The sequence below is a fragment of the Patagioenas fasciata genome, chromosome 13 (genome assembly GCF_037038585.1).
Source record: "Patagioenas fasciata isolate bPatFas1 chromosome 13, bPatFas1.hap1, whole genome shotgun sequence".
NCBI classification, from domain to species: domain Eukaryota; kingdom Metazoa; phylum Chordata; class Aves; order Columbiformes; family Columbidae; genus Patagioenas; species Patagioenas fasciata.
Window position 1 is genome coordinate 8652874 of NC_092532.1, and position 22082 is coordinate 8674955.

At 51.8% G+C, this 22082-nt stretch overlaps 1 protein-coding gene and 1 long non-coding RNA gene across 5 annotated transcripts in view; one reads left to right on the plus strand and one right to left on the minus strand.

Moving 5' to 3' along the window:
• The window catches only part of ZFHX3 (zinc finger homeobox 3), a 547783-nt gene that overhangs the window by 136443 nt on the left and 389258 nt on the right, over window positions 1–22082 (minus strand). The window contains exons 1-3 of one of the 4 annotated variants that reach the window (XM_065847943.2): window positions 16953–17232; window positions 13302–13478; window positions 5949–6294 (exon numbers count right to left, since the gene is read on the minus strand). The gene's annotated coding sequence lies outside the window, so the exon portion shown is untranslated. Of the gene's footprint in view, window positions 1–3750; window positions 4160–5948; window positions 6295–13301; window positions 13479–16952; window positions 17233–21412; window positions 21732–22082 lie in introns of those variants that run through there. The other 3 variants (XM_071814502.1, XM_065847947.2, XM_071814503.1) reach the window with 3 other exon arrangements.
• On the plus strand, window positions 6688–21419 carry LOC139829083 (uncharacterized). Its single transcript, XR_011741328.1, has 3 exons — window positions 6688–7798; window positions 18430–18510; window positions 21245–21419. It is a non-coding gene; the product is annotated as an uncharacterized lncRNA (long non-coding RNA).

Below are 22082 nucleotides of genomic sequence, written 5' to 3' on the forward strand. Positions count from 1 at the left end.
GCAGGAGCAGCTCTACTTAGCAGCTGCCACTCAAATGCGTGCTTAAGACGCCAGGTAGCTCTGTGTTTCATGCACTCACGCTGCTCAGTTTTCTGAGTTGAGTCTCCAAGCCTGCTAGCATGTTTTTCCATTACATGGTATCTCGCCAAAAATACCTTGGTGAAGAATCCTCAGATTCTGCATCATCCTAAACAACATGCACCTGACCACAACCCTCAACCCAAACAAGATGCACCTGACTGCAATTCAACTGGCTGGGCCTCTGCACCCCCGCCCCCTCGCCTCTCCCTTCTTCACTTACAACAAGACCACCAAAAACCTACAAGCCCCATCACCAGACGTCAGAGACACTCAGGAAACCCAGCAACCCAACCCGGCAGGATCAAGCACATCATCGCGATGTTACTACTAACATTTTAGTACGTGCTCTGAATTCTGTGGTGAGCATGAGTCCACTTGGCAGAGCAGCAAAAGGAGGGTTAAAGCTCCTGCTACCAAACCAAGCCAACCAGCCATTTTGGAGCTCGGCTACCAACAGCCAGGGAAACACGGCTGCGAGTCGGAGGCAGACGCAGAGCAGGATGGGGGTGCTCACTGCCACTGGGGACCGGAGGGCTCGGGAGCAGCTCCTGGAGCACATTGCTCCCATCCTCCCAGAGGAGGGACCCGCTCTCAGGCAGCCACGCTTGGGCCATCAAAATAAACATTCACTAAGACCTAATGTGTTACAGGCCCCGCAGGCTCTGCTTCCCCAGATACCAGGGCGGGAGAAAACCTTTTACGAGAAGCACCACGCACATTATCTGCTCCAGGATGACCAACGAGTGAAGGAACTCACGCAGCTCAGCCCCCACCAGATTTAAAACCTGAAAGCCAGCAACGCACACTATGCCATTGAAAACACTGGGAAATGTTTGTTTTACGGGGGAAAGAAAAAATATATCGCTGCTCTGCTTTGCCTTTTATTAGCAAGAGGCATGTTTGGCACTTGTGACATAATGAAATTACAATCAACAGCTAAGTGTCTTTCTCCCAGCAGCAGACTCAAGGGCAAAGCAGGGTGGCTGCAGCCTGCCAGCAGCAGGGCTCTCAGCACCCAGCGCCTCTGACCGTCCTTGCATCTCGCCGGGCGGCCAGGCTCGGCCTGCGCAGCCAGGACCCTGGGACCCTCCTCAGCGGCTCCCGGGATGCACCACGAGCCACCCGTCAGCTGCGGCATCGATCTCCCTTCCTGATGCCACCAACAGAAAAATAATTTCATATGGGAATGAACTTTAAGCTGCGTTTACAGCCCATCTCTGGAAGCACAGACCTGGCACAGAATACCCCTGCTCTCCACCCAGCATTGCTGGGGAGATGAACACCCACCTCCTGCACCGACAGATGGACACGTCTGTCTGGCGGAGCCAACGAGGAAGCGCTGCAAAGCGCTTACTCCTCACTGGCATGGCAGGACCTGAGCAAGATCCGCAGCATCTATGGGGGGAAGGAAAATCACCAAAGCAAGCAGGCTAGTGCAGCCCGCTCCCATGGCGGCGGCCGTGGCAGCAGCACGAGGAGGCTTCCCGAGCCGGTGGGATCCCCGGCCCGGTGGCAAGGACCGTCACCTCCCGGCAGCGAGGGAAGCCCGGCTCATCCACCCTGCCTCTTTTTTTTTTTAAACTAGCTGGAATTTATCTATTTCTCCAATCCCTGCCTACACACAAACCCAACCTCAGGAGCAAACAAAAATGCATGAATCGCAGATCAGAGACAAAGCAGGAGGCGGGACGGGCGGCCCTGCTCCCTCCTGCCCTCACCTCACCCCACGGCGCGAGGCGGTTATATTTAGGTACCGCCATGGTCTGCGGTGCCGCGGCCCCCCTCGGGCACAGCGCAGAATGCAGATTTTCCAGACAACAGACCACAACAGCTCCGTCAAAACCATTAGAGGCTGCAGCACCCAGGCCTGTGCACAGATGTTTTGATTCCCACTCTCCTGCCACGACAGCCCTCGACAGCCCCATCACTGCCACACGCAGGAAACCGGGCCCGAATTTTGGCTGGCAAGGGAGGGAGGAGGGAAGGGCAGCCCCATCCCCGCTGGAGCAGCTCCTCTCACCCGCCTTCCCCGCTGTGTCCCTCGGGGACAGCAGGGCCAGCATCCCCAAGGGGCTCCCAGAGAGGTGCAGGGGACACCCCACAATAAGGAAACAGGAGCAGGGCAGAGGGGGCAGCCCCCACCGGCAGCCCACTCCAGCCACGAGGCCTCTCTCAGGCCACAGTCCCCGTGGTCAGTTGATCAGAACACAGCACAGGCGGGGCGCAGCCCCACAAGTGGTGTGGGGGTCCCCTGCGCGGCACCCAGCTTTGTTCACGGCCCACGTCTCCCACAAGCATGTGGCCTCAAAAGCCACACAAAGGCTGAATCTCGGCCGCGCTCCGATGAAGAGAAATGGGGAACTGCGATATGCTCGGCCTCTTCCCAGTCCATTCCCGAACCACACCAATCTCTCCAGCGCATACACGGCCCCAGTACCGCGGCAGGGCCGGCACACGCACCACCACCAGCGCCCAAGAGAAGATGAGCGAGTCTGACACTGGTGGGAGAAATGCTGACATGAGGGAGTCAAGCCCCAGCAGAACAGCATGTGAATAAAGTTGATGTAAAAGCCCACTAGTCATTTTTCATCTTCACACAACATTTTTTTTAATATTATGATTACTATTATTATTTTGGAAAGCGTAAGTGTTAATGGGGAGGCTAACGCAGCCAACCATATGTCCACCAGTTCAGGATTTAGCGATCCCCGCTGAAACCATTCAAGTGCTGGCCAGGCCCAAAGTAAATCTGCGCCCCCGCGCTGCTCCCGGCCTCTGGCACGACACCGACGGGAACCGGGGCGGGGGTCAAAGCAGAGAGATGAAAGAGGGGCACGCGCCTCTGCTTTTGTCAAAGCGGACGCCGCCAGGCCCTGGTTTGACAGCAGCCACCACAAGGCCAGGAGAAGGTGCCAGGCGTGCGGGGTCGCCTGAGCCGCCGCCTGCCCGAGCAGCACCTTGGTCCTGCGGGAACAAAAGGCAGCAGCGGGCGGGAGGGAGGTACGGGGGCTGCGGCAGCCCAGGGCCAGCGCCGCTGCCAGCGCCACGGCCGCTGCGCCGGAGAGGGGCTGGAGCAAACCTCCTGCTGCCCACTCCTCCCCAAATGACCCCGTTTAAAAAGGAAAGAGGGCAAAAAAGAATTACAAATACAGCAAAGCAATCTCTGTGTCCAGCCAGAGTTTCTCTCCCCTCTAATATGCCTTTTGTTTGCTTTTGTTTCTGGCTGAAGGCCTGCGGAGCGGGACCCGGCTGGGAGGGCGGCTGGGAGCGGTGTCCCCGCACCCAGGCCGCCACTGAGGAAAGCCCTGGGCGGGGGGCAGCGGGGGACCCCGGGCCCGGCCGGCGGTGGGGAGCCCAGCACGGCCCTGCTGCCGCCCGTGGGGCCGGGACACCCGCTGCGCGGCTGCCCCTGGCCTCTGCCGGTGCTGCAGCCAAAAAGCCACGCTCCGTCTTGCCTTAATGCCGGACCAGACAGTGCTCCCTAATGAGGGAGCATTACAATCAGCTTGTAATGCTGAATTTTTAATGCTGCCGAGGGCTCTGTTACATAATAAAGGGGGAAACGGGAGTGGAGCACGGCTGGCGGGGCAGCCAGTATCTCCCCCCGGCCCCGGCCCGGCGCAGGTGGCAGCCCCGGCCCACCAGCTGCCCCCCCAACCCGCCGCTTACCGCCAGCACCGCGGGACGGGGTGCGCAGGACACCCATCGGAGCTCCTGCCCGGCTGGGAGAGGTGCGCAAACTTTCCTCAAGTGCGTGCAGGGGTGATGCCAAAACGCTCGCTCTCCTCTGCGCCAAAGCTCGGCCGGGAAACAATTTAACAGCAAAGTTCACGAGCATGTTAGCTGCATGCTCTCGTATGTTCCCGTACATGCAAGCTGCGCTGCTCCTCTCCGTAATACCCTAAGACTGTAAATCTATAACCACTGCAATGATTTAGTGATTAAAAACATGATAACATATTGTGTAACTGCAAACCACAAAATCCCTGCCAACTCTCCTCCAAGATACAGGAACAAAAATACAGAAAATGTGTTGCTCGCAGCAGTCTTCCTAAACTCAACAGAAAGATTTTAATAATAATAATAATAATATTAAAAAAAAAATCTAGACGTCAGAAAAAGGCTGGAGACAATGCAAGGCTGGAAAAAAATTTAAAAGACAGTTTTAAATATGATTCTTGCTCTAACAAATTATAATCTAAACATGCCTCTCTTTTTTTCTCTTTTTAAGTTTGTCGTAACTGGAATAACTGGTCTTGTGTGATGTCTTGCATATTCAAAGTGCTTTGTAATAGGATACGGAGACCAAACCTTATTTGCCTAAACTCAATGGGTTTTATTTTTTTTGCCTCTTTCCCCCCCCCCCCATTTCTTTTCCTTTTATTTTCCCTCCTCCCCCCCTTCTCCCCTAACAGGGGGGGCATGGGAGGGGGAGGCAAAAGCTGTAAAGAAAATACCTGAAAGGGGAGGCTACAATTTATAATATGGCGAGGAAAGCAAAATATCGTATATATATTTTTAAAGGCAGCTGTGGGAGTTTTGGCGTCTAAGCAGCCAACTTGACCCCTTTCTCTCTATTCTCTTATTGCCCCCTTTGCAGGATTCCTGCACCTTCAGACGGATTCGAACTCAATGTGACCCTAAGGAGGGAGTCACTGAGCCTCCAGAAAATTGCTCCATATTAAACAGGAGCGAGAAGAGAAAGACAGACAGACGACCGACGAAGAGACGCGTATATGTTACATATCCGCACAAAGTACAGGACATACCCAGAGCTTGAAAGAGAAACAGACCTTTCTCATAATTTAAAAAAAAAAATAAATTAAAAATTAAAAAAGAGCAGAGGGAGTTTAACAATTTAAAAAAACCCCACAAAACCACAAAAAAACACGCAAGCCAAATTATAAATAATTCACACTAAGAAACCCGTGTGTGTGTGTGCTACGTACATCCGCGTTTATACACAGCCATACAGCCGTATGTGTCCCCCACACAAACACACTCTCCTCTGGAGGGTTAGTTTCAGGAGAGCACGAATCGCCTTCCCTCCGAGGGCGAGGAGCACAGTTTATTCAGAGGAATCAATAGGAAAGAGCATTTGCAAATATTTAGATAAGCGCCGTGCGATTCAGCATTAAGTAATTAAAAACTGAAACTGAGAAGGGGGGGATCGGCCTACAGTGGCGTTTGCTGCCTTCACCTCTCCCATCCCCCTAGCCGCATTCTTCCCAAAACTGAGCCTGCCCGCGGAAAACAAAAATCAGAATTACTCTGGCTGGCCAGGCCGCTCGGGCAGCTCCCGGCGCGGGGCCCGGGCGGGCGGTGGGTCGGGCCGCCCCGCGGCCGGGCCAGTTTTCGGCACTTCTTCGCCCTTTTGTTTTCCAGCGCGTCACCGCGCGGAGCCCCGCGGGGCAGCCCCGGGGGCCGCCCGAGCCGCCCCTGCCCCTGCGGGCTTTCGGGAGGCGCCGGCTCCGCGGAGCCCACGCGCGGCGGCCGCTGGGCGCGGAGCCCCCGCGGGGCCGGGCCCCCGCCGATCGATGCCCGCGCCCCGCCGCCCGCCCGGCCGCGCACAAAGCCGAGCAGCGCCGCGCCGCTCCGCGCCCGCTCCGCGCCCCGCGGCCATGGCCGGCGGGCGGGGCGGGGGCTCCGCGGGCGCGCAGCGGCCCCCGCGGCGCCGGCACCTGCGCGTCCCCGGCGGCGGCGGCGGGGCTCCGGGACGGCGAGCGGCACAAAGTTTGCTGGGGGATCCGGGGCGGTGGGTGGGAGCGGGCGGGAGGGGGGGCCGGACCAGCCCCATGCAAAGCAGCCCGGGCGCCCCGAGCAGGAGGAGCCCGAGCGGGGGACAGGGCAGAAAAGTTGCCACTTACGCGGTCGCTGCTCCGGCGGCGGCGGCGCTTTTAATCCCGGGCGGCGGCGCGGGGGCTACAGATCCCATGCAGGCTGCGGCGGCTGCGGCGGCAGGAGCGCGCTCCGCGGAGGGGCCCGGGGCAGCAGCAGCGGGAGCCGGGGGCAGCAGCCGGAGCCGAGCGGGAGCCGCCGCCGCCGCCGCCGCTGCCCAGCAGCAGCATCGTTGTCGGGGAGTTTGCAGCCCCCCGGAGAGAGGGGGCCGCGGGCGGCGGCAGCAGCAGCGGCGGCGGTCGGGTCGGGGCGGAGCGGCGCGGAGCGGGCGGCGGGGCTGGCGGTCGCCGGAGCAGGAAGCGCCCGGACTCAGATCTGATGATTGGGAAGAAAAAAAACTCTTTGGATCTTTATTCTGCTAATTAGTTTCCTGCAAAAAATGGCTGATTAGTGCAGTGCGCATGTGCCTCATTACCCAGGCACGACGGGAAGGGCTAATTAGCCACCTTCTGGATCAATAAGATTCAGCCCAGGCGGCGGGGGAGGGAGCGAGCGAGCAGGAGCGGGCGGGGGGAGCGCGGCGGCGACGCCGCACCGAAACTTGGGGCAAGCGGCCGGCCCCCAGCCCGCGGCGGGGGGGGCGCCGCTCCGCACCCTGCCGCGCAGCGCCGCGCAGGGGAGGGGGCCGGCGGGCGGCTCCGCTCCGCACCGCTCCGCTCCGCGCCGGCGGGGCGCTCCGCGGGGCCACCTGCCCCCGCGCCCCGGGCGGGGCCGCGCCGCCCCGCGCAGGGCAGGGCGAGGCGAGCTCGACCCCCGCCGCCAGCGCCGAAGTTTCCCCGGGAGGAGCTGGGAAAGTTGCGGCCGGCAACGAGCGCAACTTTGTGTCGCCCCGGCGGCGGCCCCGGCGCGGGGCGGGCGCGGAGCGCGGCGGAGCGGCCCCGCAGCATCCCGCGCTGTGCCCGCGCTGCGGCGCGGCCCGGCCCGCGCTCCCGTGCAAACTTTGCGGCCGCCGTTCCGAGCGGGACAGCGGATCAATACAGCCGCGTCCAGCCGCGATGGGAGCCGGGCTACAGGTTTCACCAGCCATCGCTGGCAACAGCTTTGTCATTTTCTAAAATAAGAAGCTAAAAGTTATTGTAGAAGAAGGGGCTTTTTTTGTCCCCTGCACAATATGCCTTTTGTGAGTTTAATGCCATTCTGGGGCTCTCTATAGCCCCGGACAATGGGGAACTCCAGGAGGCGGCTGTGCCTCTGCCTTTTTTCTTTCTTGCTTTCTCTTTTCTCCCCCCACTCCCTCCTCTTTCCCCCCCCTTTTTTTTCTTTTTTTTTCCTTTTTTTTTTTTTTTTTTTTTTTTTTTCAGGAAAGGATGCAACATTCCTCCAGTCCCAACAGAACCTCTGCTTTGATTTAATAAATATTTCTCTAGCTTTACGGTAACATTTTCCACTTTCTGTTTGGGTCCATCTGTGCTTATTATTTAAAATTTTTATTTCCAGCAGCTTTTCCCTCCCCATTCCAGCCCTGGTGAAAAATGTAGATGATCGCTGGGAACGTGGGATTGGAATTTTAGGAGGAAGTGAACCAGTAAAGAACCTCTATCCAAGCTTCAGGAATATGTTTTCTTCAGCTTTCTGTAAGAGACTATTTTATTACTGGCAGCAATGCAGCTGAATTAAATCATCTCTCTTGAAAATCTAAAGAAGCTTTTCAAATTGTCTTTTTCTTTTTTTTTTCTTTTTTTCTTTTTTTTTTTAATTTTTAATAGTAACTCAAATAATTAAGTTCCTGGTTTGTTTCATAGCATTGAACAAGGAATGCAGTTGCGGTCAGTTTTGCCATTTTGGAGATCCTTAATGTAGATGTATTTTATACTGAAAGGTAATAAACTGCATGTTTGTTAGTAAATATTTTCAATGAAATGTATCAAGCTTTCCGTATTTCTTAATGTGGGGTAGTCATTTGAAATTTTGACAAGTCCTTTTAGTGGGATGGGGGGATGAAAGCAGAGGACAGATTATTGGAAATTGGAAGGGCTGTCCTAGTTGATACATTACTGGAAGTATCTTACATTTGGAAGATGTTCATGGGTTTTAAGAATTGAGGTTTAATATGTACCATAGTTATTTGAATATTCTAAATGCAGCACTGATGGGTACTGTTATAATGCGCATGCTGTGTATGAGTTCTTATGGGTTGTTAAATGGATAGGCTCCAGTACGTTACCAGCTTGACTTTAAAAGCTGCCCTTAAAAAACTGTCAATCCCTGCTCAAAATATGTTTGTCTAGAATTATAGAAGAATAATTGTTAACGTTACTTCCCTTTAAAAAAAAAAAAAAAAAAAAAAAACCACAAAAACAAAACCTACAAGCCCTGGGGCAAGTAGGATTTTTCAGGGCTGCTTGGTGCGCTATCTGTAAAGGTGCATGTAATTCGTAACTGTTGTTCTTGCTGAATATGGAACAAACGTGTTTTGATGTTGAAGTTGAGGCAAGAATAAAGTAACCCGTGTCTCTTCCTACTTGGTATAACTTAGAAGTGCATGTTTAACCAGAGGCTGTAGATCCGGTAGACCGGTCTGAGAATGGGGGCTGCCTATATACACGCTTATTGCAGAGCAAAGAAAAATTAAATGTGGAGAAGGTGGCAAGGAAATCTAATAACTGTCGATATTCCAGGATCAGGCACCTTCGCAAGAACATGTGCAAACGCAGCGCCTGGTAGCCGTGTACGTTTTCTTTGCGTTTGCATCGCCAATTCCAGTTTGGTGTTGCTGTCCTCTCATTTCCCATGACAACATATGGATTCCATAAATGCAAACATGCCGAAGTGCATCTGTCTGAGTAGTTAACACAAACCAAACGTCCTCCTTTTCGGCGATTCTGCGGCTCTGGCCGTGCTGCGCTGTGCCCTCCTGCGACAGCCTCTCGCTGCTCCTGTGTCCTCGTCCTCTCCCGCTCGCGGGGTGATCCCGCGTGCCCCCAAAGGGAGGAGGGCAGTGGGGCTGGGTCAGAGGTGCCCAGGAGCAGAGGGGTTAAGCGGGGGGTGCCCCGCAGCCCCCACCTCCTGGGAGCCGGGTCCAGCAGAGCAGGCGCTGCTGCGGGGTCAAGTCCGAGGGCACCCTCCTGCCGTCTGGCCAGGGCAGGACGCGGCTGGGGGGAGCAGGAGCCGCAGCCCGGGCGGGTGCCAGGGGCTCCCTCTCGTCCTGAATGCAACCAGCTGGGGAGCAGAAGAGTTCCCGTTTCTGCCAGGGTGCAAAAAGAGCTGGCAAGGGGTAGATGTGGTGTGAAAAGATGGGACCGAACAAGTGATGAGTGCAGGACCGGCCAGATAAACTGCTGTGCAAATACCAAAATAAATCTAAGGAATTAAGGAATAATTTGTACAGGATTTGTTTGGTACAGCATTCAAACACATAGGTGCACGCGTTTCTCCTCCAGAAAATTTACTTCCCTTAAGGTTTCTTTGTTCTAGGCAAAATATAATCCAGTTGCTAAAATACAGGAAGGGACTACCCTTGCTTTAATTGGAAATCTTGATACAGCCTCTTCTATAAAACTACGGATGCCTCTTGTTTCTATATATGTATCTCTACACATGCATAGATAGGATTTTTGGTTCAAATAGCTTTTAATGTGCTTAGTAGAAAGAAGCTCTCAGTATCAGATCTGCGGGGAAAATAAGACTGATTTTTCCCATAGGAAACTTGTTAAAGACACAGTTGAATTATTAGATTAATCCTATTTTTTTGTCTTCCAGCATATCTGATATATTTGCACGTAGAATCATATAGCTTCATTTATATGCTATTTTAAACAGATGGAACTAATACCAGAGCTTTAAAAGAAAGTCATTATTTGTAAAAACGTGTACAGATTAAGAGGGACAACTTTGAAGCAAAATGCTTTTCTGAGGCAGCACATATGGCTTTCTGGATGAACTTTCAGAAAAGATGGTTGTTATCTTTGGCATGTAAAACAGGGGCAAGCGGCGCTGGTTCCCTGGGTTCTGCCCCAGGAACGTGCCGTGGCCCCGGCGCAGCTCTGTCCTGCGGTGGAGCGGGCCGGCTCTGCCTGGACCGGGGAATTTCAGGAGCCCTGAGCGCGTGGCGTTCGGGCCGGGCTGGCACTGGGCTGCTCGCTGCCCCTGCGCCCAGCACGCTCCAAGGGGCCGGGGCCGACTGCACGGGAAGGACCGATGTGTCCATGCAGGAAGGAAAAAGTTCCGGGCTATCTTTTTAAATTCAGGCTTTAAAAATTATTGTGGGGGGAAAAAATCCTGCTTAGAAAAAAAATCTCCATAATATCATCCACTTATGTAGCTTTGTGCTTCTTGGAAATATTTCCAAAGAATTAGAACAAAGCGGAGAAGGCCGGAGTCCTTGAAGGAGCTCCAAATGATAAAGTCTGCCATTCATTTTAAACACAGCGTGCATTGTGAAAACACAGGTTAATTTGAAGGCATTTGTCAGATTTCCAGTTCCCTCTGCTCCTTTGCAATGGAAATTTGCAATCAAATCCCTATACTAGAGTTGGGATGTCTGGCTTTATCAGTTTTTATTACTTCATACTCAAAGCATTGTCCAGGTAAGCTCTCTTTTCATATAGAAAGTTTGTTTGCCTGAAGTTGCATACAAGAAGGGAGAAGGCTGAGATGAATTAGGCTGGAGCAGATGCATTTATTTAGGCATTTGGAAGGGGGAAAGGGCAGATGATCAGCAGCGACTGATTGCAAAGGGCTGCCTGAGCTGCAGAAGCGATCTGATACCGCTTAAAGACGCCCAGCAAGAGGCATGGAAAGGGATATTCCAAGAGCAGCGCGTTCATTGTTGGGATGCAGAATGCAGCAGGGCTTAGCGAACGAGGCTGTAGAGCCGCACTGCTGCGGGTTCACCAGACAACCCGCGCTGCTTCTGGAGGCCGCTCGCGAGGTGCATGGCAGGGGCTGCATCCCCAGAGCCGTGGGGGATGCTGGAGGGGCCTCTGGATTCCTCTAGAAACACACCGAAGGGTGTGGGAGAGATTTGGGCTGAGGGGCATATTCAGAGGAACGTTTGTTCTCTTCTTTTGTCTTCACTGTATTTCTGGGCTTTTACTCAGTTAATAAAATAAACCTGTCGATGCATTTGGTAGTCGCTGGACTTACTGTAGCCCCCGGGAGAGATGGGACATCCGTGGGTGATTCCAGCTGCCTCCGAACCTCTGGCCAGGCTGCTGCAGTCAGGCCCTCCACATACCCTGAAGTCAGCCAGCAGATTTTTCATAGGAATTTGCTGCTTTTGCAGGCCTTAACACAATATGTGCAGATGTGTTTGCAATGGAAATAAACATTTGGAATACATCTATATGTTTCTTTGCTTTTTTAGAGAAATGAAGAAAAAAGTCTTGGCATTTAATTAGGACTCACTAACCTGATAAATATTGAACATCATTTCTTTGTGAGCTGTTCTGTGTGCTCAGAGTACTCTATGGATGTATTCCACAATTGCACTTGTTTAATGCCTATATCACCTCATGCCTATTGTATTTATGTCGTCATCAATGTCAGATTTAAATTAAACAATTAAATCACTGTCACAGTAATTTCCCTAGAAAACTATTTTAAATGAAAAATCCCACAATAAATGTTTGGGAACCATCTTAAAAGGAGAAAAAAAAAAAAGAGAGAGAAATAAGTTACAAAATAAAATTACAGTTCCCACGGAATTAGAAAGAAAAAAAATGGTTTCAGCTCTGAGAAGAATTCTGTTTTACAGGGTAGTTTCCACCAAATTCAGAGTGTGTCAATAGGGTGACTAAACCACCCTGGCTTATCTTGGGGCTAGTCCGGGTCTGTCAGGCTGAGCCAGCGGCGCAGGGACCCCGGCCAGGGGCTGGCGCAGCCCCGTAGTCACCCCCGTGGGCCGGAACAAGTGACAGCATTGCAAATCTTTCGTCTTTCAGTGCGAGTCGGGTTCCAAATACTCCTTGGAAAATAGCCTGTCTGCCTTCTTCCGCTCCAAATTATTTTAGAATTAAGACGGAGATTTGCAGAAAAGCCTGCATCAAATTATTCAGTAACTAAGCACCAATACCAGCTGTACGTACTATATAGTAACCACATACTCAAAACCTAAGTGTAAGCAGTGAGAAATCTGATCTGACATAGCGTCTTTGCTATAGTTCATCTTTGCCTCTTTATAAATACATGCTCTTATTCCACTAGAACCTGTACTTCTTGGCATAGAAAAATCACAAATACAAGATGCAAAATTCATCAGACAAGGTATCTGAAAGAATCATGCTCTCAAACGTACATTCCAAATATTACCTGTATTTAACATAAGCACATTTGACATTTGCAGCGCAGCCTCGGATGTGAGGCACGCTTATTGAAATTGGGCTTCCCGGCTGTGATGGCAGCGATGTACCCTGCAGCCAGCCCGGCCGGCACTGCCAGCCGCCTTTCCCGTGTGCCCCAGGAGGGCTGGGCAGGGAGCCGAGCACCGGGCAGCTCCGCGGTGGCTGGGGGGCCCGCTGCTCCCCCTGCGCCCCAGCAGGCGCCCAACTGGAGGACGAGGGCTCCTCTCCCAGCCCAGCACCCAGCCCGGGAATCTCGGGCAGTATTTCTTGTACACCCGTGCTGCATTTTTATTGGAATGCAGCTTTGCAGATTGGGTTGTGCCTGGGATGCGTGTGGTTTCTATCAGCCCTGAAGTGGTTTACAGCTGGAGATGATTTGAGGGGGCACATCTAGCCTGTCCGTTTGCAGCTAGGTCTGATGTTTGTCTGCTGCTGGCTCTCTAATTTTTTTTCTATGTTGCCTCCATCAAAAGGTGAGATTATCGCTGGGCGGGGGAAGGACGGACGATGACGACAATGACAATACCAGGCCCATCCCTCCCTCCTCCTCATTTTAGTTTGCTTCTCGCCAAAGCAATTCACCAGCAGATCCTCTCCCTTTCTTCCTGCAGCCAAACCAAGGCAGCAGGAAGGGCAGCGATCGCTGGTGCCGGCCAACCCATGGCCCTGGGCGCGGAGGTGTTTGCTCAGGGGTCCCCTGTCCCAGCCAGCTGGCTCTGCTGGTCGGTCTGGGGCATGAAACCCTCAACCTAATGCAGGCAGCAAGCAGCAGCCTGGCAGAGCATAGGCCTGGCCAGGCCGCGGCTGCAGCGGAGCCACCAGCGGCCACCGTGGCTCTGCCAAACCGGGCGCTGTTGCTAAAAGCAACTGTGCTGAGCACATGCAGACAGAAATACATATTTTTATACTTCATAAAGGAAAGGGGAAAACTGATGAGGTTGCACAGAACCCTCCTCCAGGCAGGAGAAGCTGTGCTGCAGGAAAGTATTGCTCATAATGACACTTAAGCCCAGACACTTGAATGCTAAAGGTTAAACTTACATTCTTCAAGAAGGGGCTCCTTGCCAACTTGAACTGTGTTGTGTGTTCACTATTGCCTCCTCCTCCTCTTCATCCACTCTCAATCCACTTTTGGTATTTGTTGAAATAACTGAGGTTGTGGGGTGTTCTTTTTCCTCCCCTAACGTATGGTCTCTCTGCCAGTCCTCAGCCTTATGTCTGTCACAGGGTTAAAAAAAAAATATCAGTCTAATGCCAGTACAAAAGCAAAGGGTTTTTTTTTCTTAGCTGCAAACTACTATAGTTTCAATCCAGAAAAGACCAGCCTAAGCACATTTTCTGTCCTCCAGTGACACACAGTCCACAGAGCACCGTCCTCTAATTCCTGTGCTTAGCTAAATAACCAGAACGTATATTCTAACAATACGGCTAAAACGTTAATATGGATTTAAAATACAAATTGAAAGGCTGATGATAGAAATACAGTAAACAGTAGGACAGAGGAACAACTTTTGGAGACAATCATCAGCAGCGCTGGGGATGAAACTGTTGGCAATGCTTCCAAATGTTCAAGCCGAGGAAGGAGACACAGGAAAACGCCCACCCAGGAGCAGCACTTTAAGATGAATTTCAGCATAATATGAAGAAACAGCCATGCTGTTTGGATGCCGCATTTAGATCTTAATGATCAAAGAGCACCTTCTCCATGTACTTTCATGCTTCTCCCCAGAGATACTTCCCATTAAAAAAAAAGAATGGAAACAACATTACGGTTGTGCACGCCTTCTAAAGCAGCCCCTTTTACACAGCATCACGTAGGCTTTCCGTGGAGAATCAGTCTTAGAGGAAAGCAAGAAACAAGGATCTCTATGTCTCAGCAGCGGCAGGTAGAGGAGACCAGACTGGAAGGCTGGGTCAGACTCCTTGAGGAGGAGCATGGACAAGGGCCAGAGCTTCAGGAGTCAAATGCAATTTTTATTTGGGTTCAGAGCTGAGAAAAGGCTGGTAATGTTCATGTTCCTGCAGCAAGGCAACAGGGGCTGCGGTGCCCCGCATCCCTCTACACAACAGCTCACTGCAGTGCATTTCTTGGCACAGCCCTAATTGTATCTTCTGGTCCCAGTGGAAGTTCACACTTTTTAATATCTCTTATTGCTTCTGCAACTGCTGCCACTAGTCAGCAATCACAAACAGGAAGCCGTGACTCAGCAGAGCTGTAACCGCGGGCTGGCCAGGAGGAAAGATCCTGCGCAGCACCCGCGGGGCCGGCCAATGCTGCAGGCGGGCACGGCCTGCAGGAAGGTGGCCGGGGAATCGCGTCCTCATCCAGCACTGCAGCTCACACCAAACCCCAGCAGATCAAGGCCCTGGCACCGCTCTGCGCCCCAGCACCACTCTGGGCCCCAGCGCAGGAGGAGAGGTTTCCCAAAGCTGGTCCCCAAAGTGTAGGACCACCCCAGAAGGGCAAGAGAGCAGCAGGACACCGGGACCGGCACCAGGTTCATCTGCCTGTCCGTGCTCCAAAAAGCTGTTTTTTCCCGTTAGAGAGGCACAGGGCAGAGGAGGCAGCCAGCGACCCCTTGGCCGGGAGGTGCCAGCATGACCCCGTTTTCACACCGGCGGTGCCCAGGGCTTGGCCACACCGCGTCTCACGTAGCACGGGGAGCGGATGATCTATTCCGAGCCCACTTCATCTGTTTTCTAACTGTATTTAGCAGCGAGTTTACTCCAGACTGAGCCTGCGTGAGTAAGTGTGTATGTAAGGGTTGAGGATTGGCTGCGGCAGGCAGAGGGTTTGCTGAAAGGCTTGTTAAGGAAGCACTACTGACCATGCAATCCAATTACATAATGCTTCAAAAAATAACCATGCTGGGAGTCGTGTCTGGGCAGCGTGTTTCGGCAGCAGAAAGAGGTATCAAATGTCTGTCTTCCAACCCAAAGGCTGATAGTATATTTGTGCCACAATCTGACACTGCGCCTCGGCCGTAAACTGCTCTAAAGAGGAAACTTGCTTCCAGGGGAAATGTCTGCTGTTCCCTTTCAAGGCAGTGCTGCACCCTGCAGACCAACGTTATTTGAGTCCTTGTAAAATTACCACTAATCTCTGCACTCAGGATGCCTTGCATTTTATAGGGACTTGCTATGACGGCAGCTTTGTTTTCTGGGGGTAAAGGAAAGAGCTGAGCAGGGAGGAGCAGGCACCTGGTCATCGGCAGTAGCCGTGAGGGTGTTTTCCCCAGCGTTCTATCCTTGCGGTTTCTCTCCGCACCTCCACACAGGACATACAGATGATGCACAGTATCACACTATCTCGCCTGGAAAATGCCTGAAAAAAATACCCTGTCCCGCCTGGAAACGATGCGGTCCCTGTGCAAGGCAGGAGCCCACACAGTGCTGGGTGCTACTTCTGCTGAGAGCAATGACAAGGGAAGGGACTGGGGGGCCAGACGCTGGCCACAGCGGGCAGCTCAGTCCACGTGTCATGTCTGGGATGACTGGGGATTTAGAAAACCCCGTCTCCAACCATCACAAGTAGTTTTTATTGTAGTTACTAATTTAACTGCTAGTCTGCTCTGAAAGGCGTCACAGAAAAGGCACATTTCTAGTGAATGAGGAAAGAGCAAACTAAGAATATTCTTGGCACGTTGCGGAGCTTTCTGTACCTGAACTCATGTTGTTCAGTTGCTGGGAACGCTTCACGCGAGACGTAAGCCAGCTTGTACGCTTGCCACGAACGCCTGGGTTTTAACCTGTTCCCAGCCCAGGAGCAGCAGCACAGCCCCGCTCAGCCAGCCCAGCCCCGCTCAGCCAGCCCAGCCCCGCTCAGCCAGCCCGGCTGCAGCCGCGGCCCCTCGGTCAGGGGACCCGCTGCCTCCTGCCCAGGGCTCTCAGCGGCCCCGCCTGGGCTCCCCCAGTGAGGATGATGCAGGGCTGCTGCAACCAGCGCCTGCAAAACCAACAAACCGCCTCCTTTGATCTGCCAGCACCGGCTTTCCGAGCGGGAACTGTGCTTTAAAGCTGTGACACAGAAGAGATGAGGATTTGCTCTACTACTCTGCATTCCCCGTCTCCGCTCGCTGCTCCCGCTGAAGGCAGGGGAGGCCGCCTGCGAGGACGGCAGCGGGGAGGAAAGGGTGAAGGCAGAGCTCCTCCAGCCTGGCCGCACGCTCCATCCGCCGCCTTCCTCCCATCTATTTCTAGACTGTTTACCTGGCAAGCGCACATGACCGATCCAGAAGGAAACGCTGACATCACCCGCTGCCGTGCCCCCTCCCCACGCGCTCGGCCCCCAGCCCACACTGCGCGGCCTCTCCCCTGCGCCGCGGGGCTGCCCAGCGCTGCTGCAGCTTCCTGAGCGGCTCACAGCCACGCTGTCCTGTCCACCGCGGCCTGCGGCCTGTCGTGCCGCTGCCCTCTGCGCCGGGGCCTGCCGGCGGCCACCGTGCCCTCAGGGACAGAACCCGTGTTCAACCCCACACCGATGGCTGGCAACCACAGTGCCGACGGCAGGTGAAGCACACGTCTTTAACACCAGTGTATCATTTGTCTGGTGCTACAACCTTCAACATACAGTTGCTTTCGCTTACCAGCCTAAGCAGCTTCCCGACCCCCTTTACACGTACGACTCAAACCCTCCCAGCCCACGGCTCTGGACAAACTTCGCTGTCCTGGCGCAGCCGCCTCCCCACCCACCTCGCTGCCACGTCGCGTCTGTGTGCTGAGAGTGGAGCCGGGCAAACCGCGCTGCCGGCTCCTCGCCTGCTTCACCCTCCTCCCCAGGGCTGCTCCCGGGTGCCGTCGGTGTGGGGAGCCCGTCCGGCTGCATCGGCCTCTCCTGGCGGGCCTGGGGCAGCCAGTGGCCCCAGGGACGGTGTGGGCCGCAGCCGGCAGCACAGGTGCTGGCTCCTCCGGGGGTTATTTACCCCGGGAAGCCTGCAGCGGAGCTCCGGGCTTGAGCTGCTCTGTGGAAGCTTTCTTGGTGCATTTGGGCAGGGAGCCAAAGTATGCAGTTTAAAGGAAATGTTTAATAAAGACACAGGAGCCTCAAACTGTTTATTTTTCCTTGCAGAAAGGTGGAGGGATGATGTCCCTGAAACTGGCTGCCAGGCACAGGCTGGAGGCTGCAGCCCGAGCCAGGACATGGGCTGAGCGCGGCCTCTCGCCTCTCCCTCCCCTGACAGCTCCGGCCCGCGGGTCATAAACCGTGGGGGGAAAAGGCAGCCTATTAGTAACTCTATTAAGTCTCCATTAGTTAGGTGTGAGCTCATTACCCTAACATACTTGGAGGCAGGATTCCACTTGCAGGACATTAGCACTGTAATAAGCACGTTTACCACTCGGAGTTGGATGAAGCGAGGGAGAGGAGCCCCTCAGCCCCACAGCGCGACCGTGGGGAGGCCTTTCTCACCCACCGTGCTCCTCCCTGTCCCCCCAGCTCCCGCCCCCGGCTGCCCTGTGAGCAGCCCCTGAAACCCTCTCAAGACCCCCTGTTCCCGTGGTAGCGACAGAGTTGTCGCTGAGAGACACTCTGCTCCTCCGTTCACCCCATGAGTGGCTGTCCACAGGGAGCAAGGTGGGCTGACGTGGCCATAGACGCGTGGGACCAGCAAAACGGGAACGAGGGGGTGCAGGGTACACAGCAAAAGCTGTCAGAATCTTGGAGTGTGTAACAAAAAAAGAAGGATAACCTTGGCCGCCCACAGTTTGCTGCTCGTGCTGCTCTCCTGTCTTTGCCTGACTTGGCGTTTTTGGCGTTTGCACTTTGTGATGGGAACCGTTTGCCATTGCCTGCAAAGCTGCGCACGTTGTGAGGAAGGATGCAGGATCAGGGCTTGAACTGGGCTTGCCCAGTTAGCACAACAGAAATACAATCATATGTAGGAGTCAATGTATTTCTCTATGCCTTTTCAGTCAGCTTTAACGTGCTGGTGTGAGCAAGGGCTGCACCTCTGCAGCTGGAGAAGCTCCAGCTCACGGCACGTCCTTGGAGCTTCTGAGTGCCCCGTGTGTCCTAGCGTCATTTTAATAAGAATATCAGTGAACAATGGTCTTGCCATTGTTCAGAGCAGACTAGCAGTTAAATCTTTAAACGTAAAAGATTTTGTGTTTGAGAGAAGGAAGCTGCAGCCAAAATAAAGGGGATACTGACACGCAGAATGTTGCCTTTCAGAGACAGCAAAGAAGGAACCTGAAGTGTACGGCCATTAACCGAAGCCCTCCAGTGCCCTCTGCCAGAGCCCCTCTCAAACAGGTACTGCTTGTCCTGCAGAACACAAAGACTCTGCACCATCTCCTCGGTATCATTAGTCACACTTCGAGGCTGCACAAAAGCACAGTCCATGCTGAACTCTTCCAAAACTAATTCTGAAGCCCCTTGTTCCTAAATAAGGCTAAACTGTACATGATCCCTGAAGAAAAACTGTCCAAGAGCACATAAGTATGATTTTTTTAAAATTATTTCAGGAGGAAGCATGATCTTGTTTCTAAGATCCTTGGCCAAAAAGAGTATGAAATTAATGGTATTAAGTGCCTAAAAATACTCTTGAGAATCTGGGACTTGGAACAGGGGCCCGGCTGCTATTCCTAGCGCTGCCACAGACCCGGCGTCTGCACCGCAGGACCAGCCGGAGCAGCACACGGGTACACGAAAAGTGCCCAAAGACAAAGAGACATGGGGGTGGACTTCAAAACTCGCTCCTCTGCTTTTTGTCCTATCTTCCTGGCCTGTGGGACTAATGGGACTAACACTACTTCACCATGAGAGAGCTGAGCATGCAAGGGGTGATGCTGGCGAAAATTCTCCTCACGTGTTTCCAGATGCACAGACAATGGCTGCGTGGAGCCCCATGAAGCCACATCCATTGACAGTGCACTGCTGATCACATTGCTTGCCCATTTTTCCTTTCCTGTTTCTATGGAATTAACTCTTGCAATTCAAAACATCAGCAGGTCCAAACAATAATGATTAAAAAATAAATTAGCTGCTAGAAAAGTGCAGCAGCTTCCCAGCAAATGCAGCACCTCCTTGCACTTGCCTCCTGGTTAGTGGCAGCTTCTCTAATGTAAAGATGTTATAGTCCAATATCCTGCAAAAATCACCATTAATTGTCTATATCTATCCCACTGAACAGGAGAGACAGGCACCCTTAAAGTGCAACACTTGCTTTTAGCCCTGGACAATCCTGAAATATTCCCTTTTTCATACGTTATGTTTTATTTAGGAAAACAATTTTGTCATTTAAAGATGATTTTATGGGTCTTCCTCACCCTATTTTACTGTTACCCTATTAACTAAGATACCTGGATCTACAGAAAATGCAATACAAAAATGGATTTTAAAAACTGTGGAAGTTTCTAAAATTCAAACAACTTACAGCTGTAGGATGCACAATTATAAAATAAGAGCCCATGAGCAAAACCCAAGCTGAACTTATTGGTGGCTTTTCTACTTACGAAAAAGGGACATTCCAAAGCTAATTTGATAGGATCTCAAATCCCTGAAATTCCCCATGTGTCTCTGCCATAAAATAACTTTTGGCATAGTAATTTAGACTATTAAACAGAAGATTCAAAATAGCACACTTCAGGGATAAATGGGAAAGTTTGTGCCCCAGAGTCGCTCTCAAGAGAGCACAGGACAATGACATGGGACAAAATCCCACAGAATGAGCTCTGTAAAGATAAATACCCTGCCAGGTATTTTCATCAGTAACAATACTCCACGAGAAATAAAAAGACAGGCAGTGAAAACCTCTGCTAACACCACAAAACGGAAAGAAAGATATTGACGTTTCCATGTGGGACTCTGATGAAATCAAGTATTCAAATGACTTCTGTTTACATAGTATTTTGAGAAATAATGCTAATTTGCAGAATTGGCATCTGGGGTACAAGTATACATACCCTGGGAGAGCACTTACAGAGCCTTTGTGAAGCTAAGTAATAAACGCTTTGTCTTCACCACACTATTTATGGCTTGCTTGGGGGCATCCTGCTCTCTTTCTGCCCCTACCTGGGCATAAAATTATTGCAGAACTAGGTTTTAATAAGACCAACAGTAAATCTGAATGACCACACATGCACAGCTATTCCTGCTCCCCTGATCTCCAGCATTAATTACAAAGTGGAACTGTTTATACAGTACATACCGCTTTCCTGACTTCTTTCTTGTTTATGTCTAAACCTTTATGGACATAAAACTTTGGAATTTGCTTTTGGAATAAAACTGCAATTGAAGTGGCAATAACTGTGTTAGAGAACAACTTTGCTATTGGTCCCCTGGTCCCGTGGTCGTGGCAGGTTTGCGCTGCCCTGGAACCCTCTCCTGTTCACACGTGTTTCAGGTCGTCTCCTGCTGTCCCGTCTGGATGGTTTGTTAGAAACTCCAGCTTTACATGGCTCAGAGCAAACATTCCCGTTTTTCCTCCTGACCCTTTTCTTCCTTCTCTCCTCTCCGCCACGTCCCCACAGCCCAGCGGGGTCTGCCGGGCTGGGTTCGGGTTCTGCTCCCTTCACGGGCTGTGGAGGTGGCAGCTGCTTTGCTCCTCCAGATATAACACTTGCCCCTGCCCTCAGACACCCCCCTGGCTCAGGACTTTCCCGACAGAGATGTTTTTCTGCTACAGTAAGTTATTACAAAACCAAGAGACTTCCATTTGATGGCATACACATGTGCGGATACCAAAGTAAAGTAACTTATGCTCCACGAGCACTAAATTATTCCTCATCGCACCGGCCTGACTCCTTGTTTCGTCAGGCTGTCACATTATAAATTAATATGTTGGCTGTCTGGGGCCAAGAACTCTTTTTTCCTATTTGTTCTGTAAAACAGATACTGCAGACCCTGGGCACCATATAAAAAAATAAATTACTGTAGTATACGGGGGTATTACTCTTGTCTTTCCTTCCCTGTATTTTATCCCCTCCCTCCTTTGCCTTTCCTCTGATCAATTCATCTTCCATTTACTTTCTATTTCTGTCTGCAGGTTTTACCCTAATACATATTGCTCCAATATTCCAACCGTGCCACCTGCTCCAGAAGTACAACTACAGAAGCTTTACTAATGTGAAGAACAGGGAATCGGCAAAAACTCAAGGGGAGGAGAAGAAATAAATATTGTAAGAAAATTAGGAAAAAGGAATTGAGCCTCTACCTGGTAGCGTCTCTTATGCTGACTTGGATGCCTTCTAATTTCTGCCAGAATCTTTCTTTACTTTTCACATCCAACACAGAAACATGGAGACTTGATAGCCAGAGGAATCAAATGGGCTTCTTGAAGTAGACAGCTTGGAGTTGATGCGTGTTTGACCCAGTCTCTTTTGTAGGTTAAAACGTCTTTTAATTCTGGGAGGCTGCGTTGGGATGGGAATGAATAAACTCTCTCTTCATTTTTGTGTCCAGCCAGTGGAAGCTGCACAGGCTGTATGTTAAGTCTGTCCAAATTCCTTTCTTCCTTAGCAAGGTTGTCCTACCTAGAAAAAGAAGAATTAAACATAAGATGGTGCTTGGTTTCTTACAGCTTCAGTTCTTCCCCCATGCTTGTAAGTTCTGCTTTCCAGGGCACACTTCTGATCAGAGTTTTAACACACAGTTTCCCCCAAAGCACCCTAAAATAATGGTGAATAATTACTTATGGTAATACTTAGTGTGCCATATTTTAAAAGTATCATGTAATCTTAATTGAAAAACCAATAGAATTCACTGTTTGTTCCTTTAAAAAAAAATAAGGAAAGAGGAGAAATTTAAATATTTATTGAAAAACTAAATATTGTATCCTTTTGCAGTTATTGGCAAGAAGTGTTGTGCAAACACATCCAGCATGA